Genomic DNA, 6,000 nt, shown 5'->3' with positions numbered 1-6,000 from the left:
TAACTTCTTCTGGCATCTATCCAAAATATTAGCCAACACATTATACATGTCTGAAATCCTCACTGTTTTCTATTCACACAAAATGTAATTGTCATTAGGGTACAATTAGAACTACACTACCGGTCAAATGTTTTAGAACACTTACTCCTTCAAGGGTTTTTCTTTAATTTGACCATTTTCTACATTGTAGAATAATAGTGAAAACATCAAAACTATGAAATAACACATATGGAATCATGTAGTAACCAGAAATATGTGTTCAACAAATCAAAATATATTTTACATTTGAGATTCTTCAAATTGCCACCCTTTGCACACTCTTGGCATTCTCTCAACCAGCTTCATGAGGTAGTCACCTGGAATACAATTACCAAGTTAATTTGTGGAATTTCTTTCCTTCTTAATGCGTTTGAGCCAATCAGTTGTGTTGTGACAAGGTATACAGAAGATAGCCCTATTTGGTAAAAGACCAAGTCCATATTATGTCAAGAACAGCTCAAATAAGCAAAGAGAAACAACAGTCCATCATTACTTTATGACATGAGGTCAGTCACTATGAAAAATTTCAAAAACGTTTAAAGTTTCTTCAAGTGCAGTCGCAAAAACCATCAAACGCTACGATGAAACTGGCTCTCATGAGGACCGCCACAGGAATGGAAGACCCAGAGTTACCTTTGCTGCAGAGGATAAGTTCATTACAGTTACCAGCCTCAGAAATTGCATTCCAAATAAATGCTTCACAGAGTTCAAGTAACAGACACATCTCAACATCAACTGTTCAGAGGAGACTGTGTGAATCAGGCCTTCCTGGTCAATTTGCTGCAAAGAAACCACTACTAAAGGACACCACAATAATAAGAAGAGACTTGCTTGGGCCAAGAAACACGAGCAAGGAACATTAGACCGGTGGAAATCTGTTCTTTGGTCTGGAGTCCAAATAGGAGATTTTTGGTTCCAGTCACCATGTCTTTGTGAGACGCGGTGTGGGTGAACGGATGATCTCCGCACGTGTATTTCCCACTGTAAAGAATGGAGGAGGGAGGAGGTGTTATGGTTTGGTGATGCTTTACTGGTGACACTGTCTGTGATTTATTTAGAATTCCAGGCACACTTAACCAGCATGGTTACCACAGCATTCTGCAGCGATACACCATCTCATCTGGTTTAGGCTTAGTGGGACTGTCATTTGTTATTCTACAATGTGGAAAATAGTAAAAATAAAGAAAAAACCTTGAATGAGTTGGTGTTCTTAAACTTTTGACCAGTAGTGTATAATAATGGTGTCCCAGTTTCTCTAACCTGCTGTCCCAGTCTACCAAATGTGAACTGAAAACATGGGTTTGACTCAGTGTACACAAATGTGTCATCTGTGAATATATCAACATGTTGTTTTTTGTGATTAGGAAACATGTTAAGGATTTCAGAAATGTATCTTGTGTTGCGCTAATATGTTGCATAGATTTCGAAAGAGGTTACAGAAGCTGGAAATGCAAAAAGTGGCCCACAAACCGAATTCACCCTACTATTTGTTCAACTGCCTTTAGACACTTTATATTTGAAAGTCATACTTGACATAGCATATAAGCATTTTACTGCACCTATTATACCTAATGTAAACTGTACTTGACAAAAAATAATTTGATACATATTTAATACAGACTTTTAAATATTCAATTAGTCATTTCATCATGTTCAACGTGATACTGGCATCAGTAACTGAGTTGTAGGGTTAAAGGCTTCAGCATGCTTCACTTCGGCTGGCGAACCGGGCGAGAGTGCTCGCATGAAAATACATTAGCTTGAAAAACGAGAAAAAAACGGCAATAGTGCTGCTTGTCCATTTTAAGACGCCTTAGCCAGTATACACGTCCCCAAAACAGACTGAATTAATCTATGATAACTAAATAAATATTTCATTGATTTTTACGTTTTTGCCGAGGAGATTTTAGTCGCGCAATTTTATATCGAACTAACATGTTTGGTTCAGTATTTATCAATGAAAAAATGTGCATGAAGACGAGTCGTCTCTCGTTAAAGAGGAAGGCTTGCGCTACGGGGGCGAGCACATGCGCAGATCAAATACACCATTAAACTGTTTACATGTCCTAATAATTCGATTAAAACACCTGGTTTTCTAAGCAACCTATGCTTACTTCGATTTTGACTTAAGGCCGATTAAGATAAGCAGATCACGGTGTTTACATAACCATTTCCATACTCGGCCTACAGCCATCAACAGTTTAATATCGAATTATTAGTGTGCATATGAAATCTAGCTCAGACAGCCCATAGCATAGTGCAGATCTAGCACCCATGAACTATCGGTTGCCTAGGCTAGTTCAAATCCAATTCAAATGTTGGTCGAATAGTAGGCATAGCCCAGTCTAATTTCAAGTGAGACTTTTGGTGAGTATTTTTCTCATAACTAGCCAAGTAAGATTTCAGTTAATTATTTTGCACCTGGCAATTAGCCTACTGCTAACGTTACCAGTTGAACTAATTAGCTTGGCCTAGTGTGGCTAGACATCCACGTGTGTGTATATATATATATATTCAGCAAAAAAAGAAACGTCCTCTCACTGTCAACTGCGTTTATTTTCAGCAAACTTAACACGTGTAAATATTTGTATGAACATAAGATTCAACAACAGAGACATAAACTGAACAAGTTCCATAGACATGTGACTAACAGAAATTGAATAATGTGTCCCTGAACAAGGGGGGGGGTCAAAAGTAAGTCAGTATCTGGTGTGGCCACCAGCTGCATTAAGTACTGCAGTGCATCTCCTCCTCATGGACTGCACCAGATTTGCCAGTTCTTGCTGTGAGATGTTACCCGACTCTTCCACCAAGGCACCTGCAAGTTCCCAGATATTTTCAGACTTGCTCAATGGGATTGAGATCAGGGCTCTTCGCTGGCCATGGCAGAACACAACATTCCTGTCTTGCAGGAAATCACGCACAGAACGAGCAGTATGGCTGGTAGCATTGTCATGCTGGAGGGTCATGTCATGATGAGCCTGCAAGAAGGATACCACATGAGGGAGGAGGATGTCTTCCCTGTAACGCAGAGTTGAAATTGCCTGCAATGACAACAAGCTCAGTCTGATGATACTGTGACACACCGCCCCAGACCATGACGGACCCTCCACCTCCAAATCGATCCCGCTCCAGAGTACAGGCCTCTGTGTAACGGTCATTCCTTTGACGATAAACGCGAATCCGACCATCACCCATGGTTAGACAAAACCGCGACTCATCAGTGAAGAGCACTTTTTGCCAGTCCTGTCTGGTCCAGCAACGGTGGGTTTGTGCCCATAGGTGACGTTGTTGCCCGTGATGTCTGGTGTAACTCGGGCAGTTGTTGTTGCCATCCTGTACCTGTCATGCAGGTGTGATTTTCGGATGTACTGATCCTGTGCAGGTGTTGTTACACATGGTCTGCCACTGTGAGCATGATCAGCTGTCCGTGTAGCGCTGTCTTAGGCATCTCACAGTACGGACATTAAAATCTATTGCCCTGGCCACATCTGCAGTCCTCATGCCTCCTTGCAGCATGCCTAAGGCACGTTCACGCAGATGAGCAGGGACCCTTGGCATCTTTCTTTTGGTGTTTTTTAGAGTCAGTAGAAAGGCCTCTTTAGTGTCCTAAGTTTTCATAACCGTGATCTTATTGTCTACCGTCTGCAAGCTGTTAGTGTCTTAACGACCGTTCCACAGGTGCATGTTCATTAATTGTTTATGGTTAATTGAAGCATGGGAAACAGTGTTTAAAACCTTTACGATGAAGATCTGTGAAGTTATTTGGATTTTTACGAGGGACATTTCTTTTTACTGAGTTTATATACAGTCCCAGTCAAAAGATTGGACACACCTACTCATTCAAGGGTTTTTCTTTATTTTTTACTATTTTCTACATTGTAGAATAATAGTGAAGACATCAAAACTATGAAATGAGACATATAGGATCAGGTAGTAACCAAAAATGTGTTAAACAAATAAAATTATATTTTATATTATTCAAAGTAGCCACCCTTTGCCTTGATGACAGCTGTGCACACTCTTCATTCTCTCAACCAGCTTCACCTAGAATGCTTTTCCAACAGCCTTGAAGGAGTACCCACATATGCTGAGCACTTGTTGGCTATTTTTCTTTCACTCTGCGGTCCAACTCATCCCAAACCATCTCAATTGGGTTGAGGTCGGGTGATTGTGGAGGCCAGGTCATCTGATGCAGCACTCCATCCCTCTCCTCTTGGTCAAATAGCCCTTACACAGCCTGTAGGTGTGTTGGGTCTTTGTCCTGTTGAAAAACAAATGATAGTCCCACTAAGCACAAACCAGATGGGATGGCGCATCACTGCAGTAAATAATTATTTGTTCTTAGTTGGCTTGCCTAGTTAAATAAAGGTTAAATAAAAAAGTTGTGGTTTCTTTGCAGCAATTCGACCGTGAAGGCCTGATTCACGCAGTCTCCTCTGAACAGTTGATGTTGAGCTGTGTCTGTTACTTGAACTCTGTGAATCATTTATTTGGGATGCAATCTGAGGTGCAGTTAACTCTAATGAAATTATCCTCTGCAGCAGAGGTAACGCTGGGTCTTCCTTTCCTCATTAGAGCCAGTTTCATCATAGTTCTTGATGGTTTTTGCGACTGCACTTGAAGAAACCTGAAAAGTTCTTGAAATTTTCCACATTGACTGACCTTCCTGTCTAAGTAATGATGGATTGTGGTTTCTCTTTGTTAATTTGAGCTGTTCTTGCCTTAATATGGACTTGGTCTTTTACCAAATAAGGCTTTCTTCTGTATTCCACCCCTACCTTGTCACAACACAACTGATTGGCTGAAATATGTTAAGAAGGAAAGAAATTACACTATTTTGCTATGAACAAGACACACCTGTTAATTGAAATGTATTCCAGGTGACTACCTCATGAAGCTGGTTGAGAAAATGCCAAGACTTGAATAATCTCATATGAAATATATTTTGGTTTGTTGAACACTTTTGTTTGGTTACTACATGATTCCATATATGTTATTTAATAGTTTTGATGTCTTCACTATTATTCTACAACATAGAAAATAGTACAAATTAAGAAAAAACCCTTGAAGTAGTAGGTGTGTCCAAACTTTTGACTTATAATATATATACAGCCGACTAAATTGTTAATAGCCTTTGTCGTTTCAAAGAAGTAGGACTTTTAATGGAAATGCATTTTTCTATTGCAACTCGCTAAGAGGTCAGGGAGGGGTGACATCATGCAATGCCTTTTCACATTTGGCTCCACAAGAGGTCACTGTTCTCTTTCAGGTTCGGCAGAACTACAGCTCTTGGCTACATCTATTAATATATATATTTTATATATACAGTGCCTTGCGAAAGTATTCGGCCCCCTTGAACTTTGCGACCTTTTGCCACATTTCAGGCTTCAAACATAAAGATATAAAACTGTATTATTTTGTGAAGAATCAACAACAAGTGGGACACAATCATGAAGTGGAACGACATTTATTGGATATTTCAAACTTTTTTAACAAATCAAAAACTGAAAAATTGGGCGTGCAAAATTATTCAGCCCCTTTACTTTCAGTGCAGCAAACTCTCTCCAGAAGTTCAGTGAGGATCTCTGAATGATCCAATGTTGACCTAAATGACTAATGATGATAAATACAATCCACCTGTGTGTAATCAAGTCTCCGTATAAATGCACCTGCACTGTGATAGTCTCAGAGGTCCGTTAAAAGCGCAGAGAGCATCATGAAGAACAAGGAACACACCAGGCAGGTCCGAGATACTGTTGTGAAGAAGTTTAAAGCCGGATTTGGATACAAAAAGATTTCCCAAGCTTTAAACATCCCAAGGAGCACTGTGCAAGCGATAATATTGAAATGGAAGGAGTATCAGACCACTGAAAATCTACCAAGACCTGGCCGTCCCTCTAAACTTTCAGCTCATACAAGGAGAAGACTGATCAGAGATGCAGCCAAGAGGCCCATGAT

The sequence above is a fragment of the Oncorhynchus mykiss genome, chromosome 17 (assembly GCF_013265735.2).
Source record: "Oncorhynchus mykiss isolate Arlee chromosome 17, USDA_OmykA_1.1, whole genome shotgun sequence".
Classification (NCBI taxonomy): domain Eukaryota; kingdom Metazoa; phylum Chordata; class Actinopteri; order Salmoniformes; family Salmonidae; genus Oncorhynchus; species Oncorhynchus mykiss.
The sequence above is the reverse complement of the archived record's forward strand: the minus strand, read 5'-3'. Positions refer to the sequence as shown.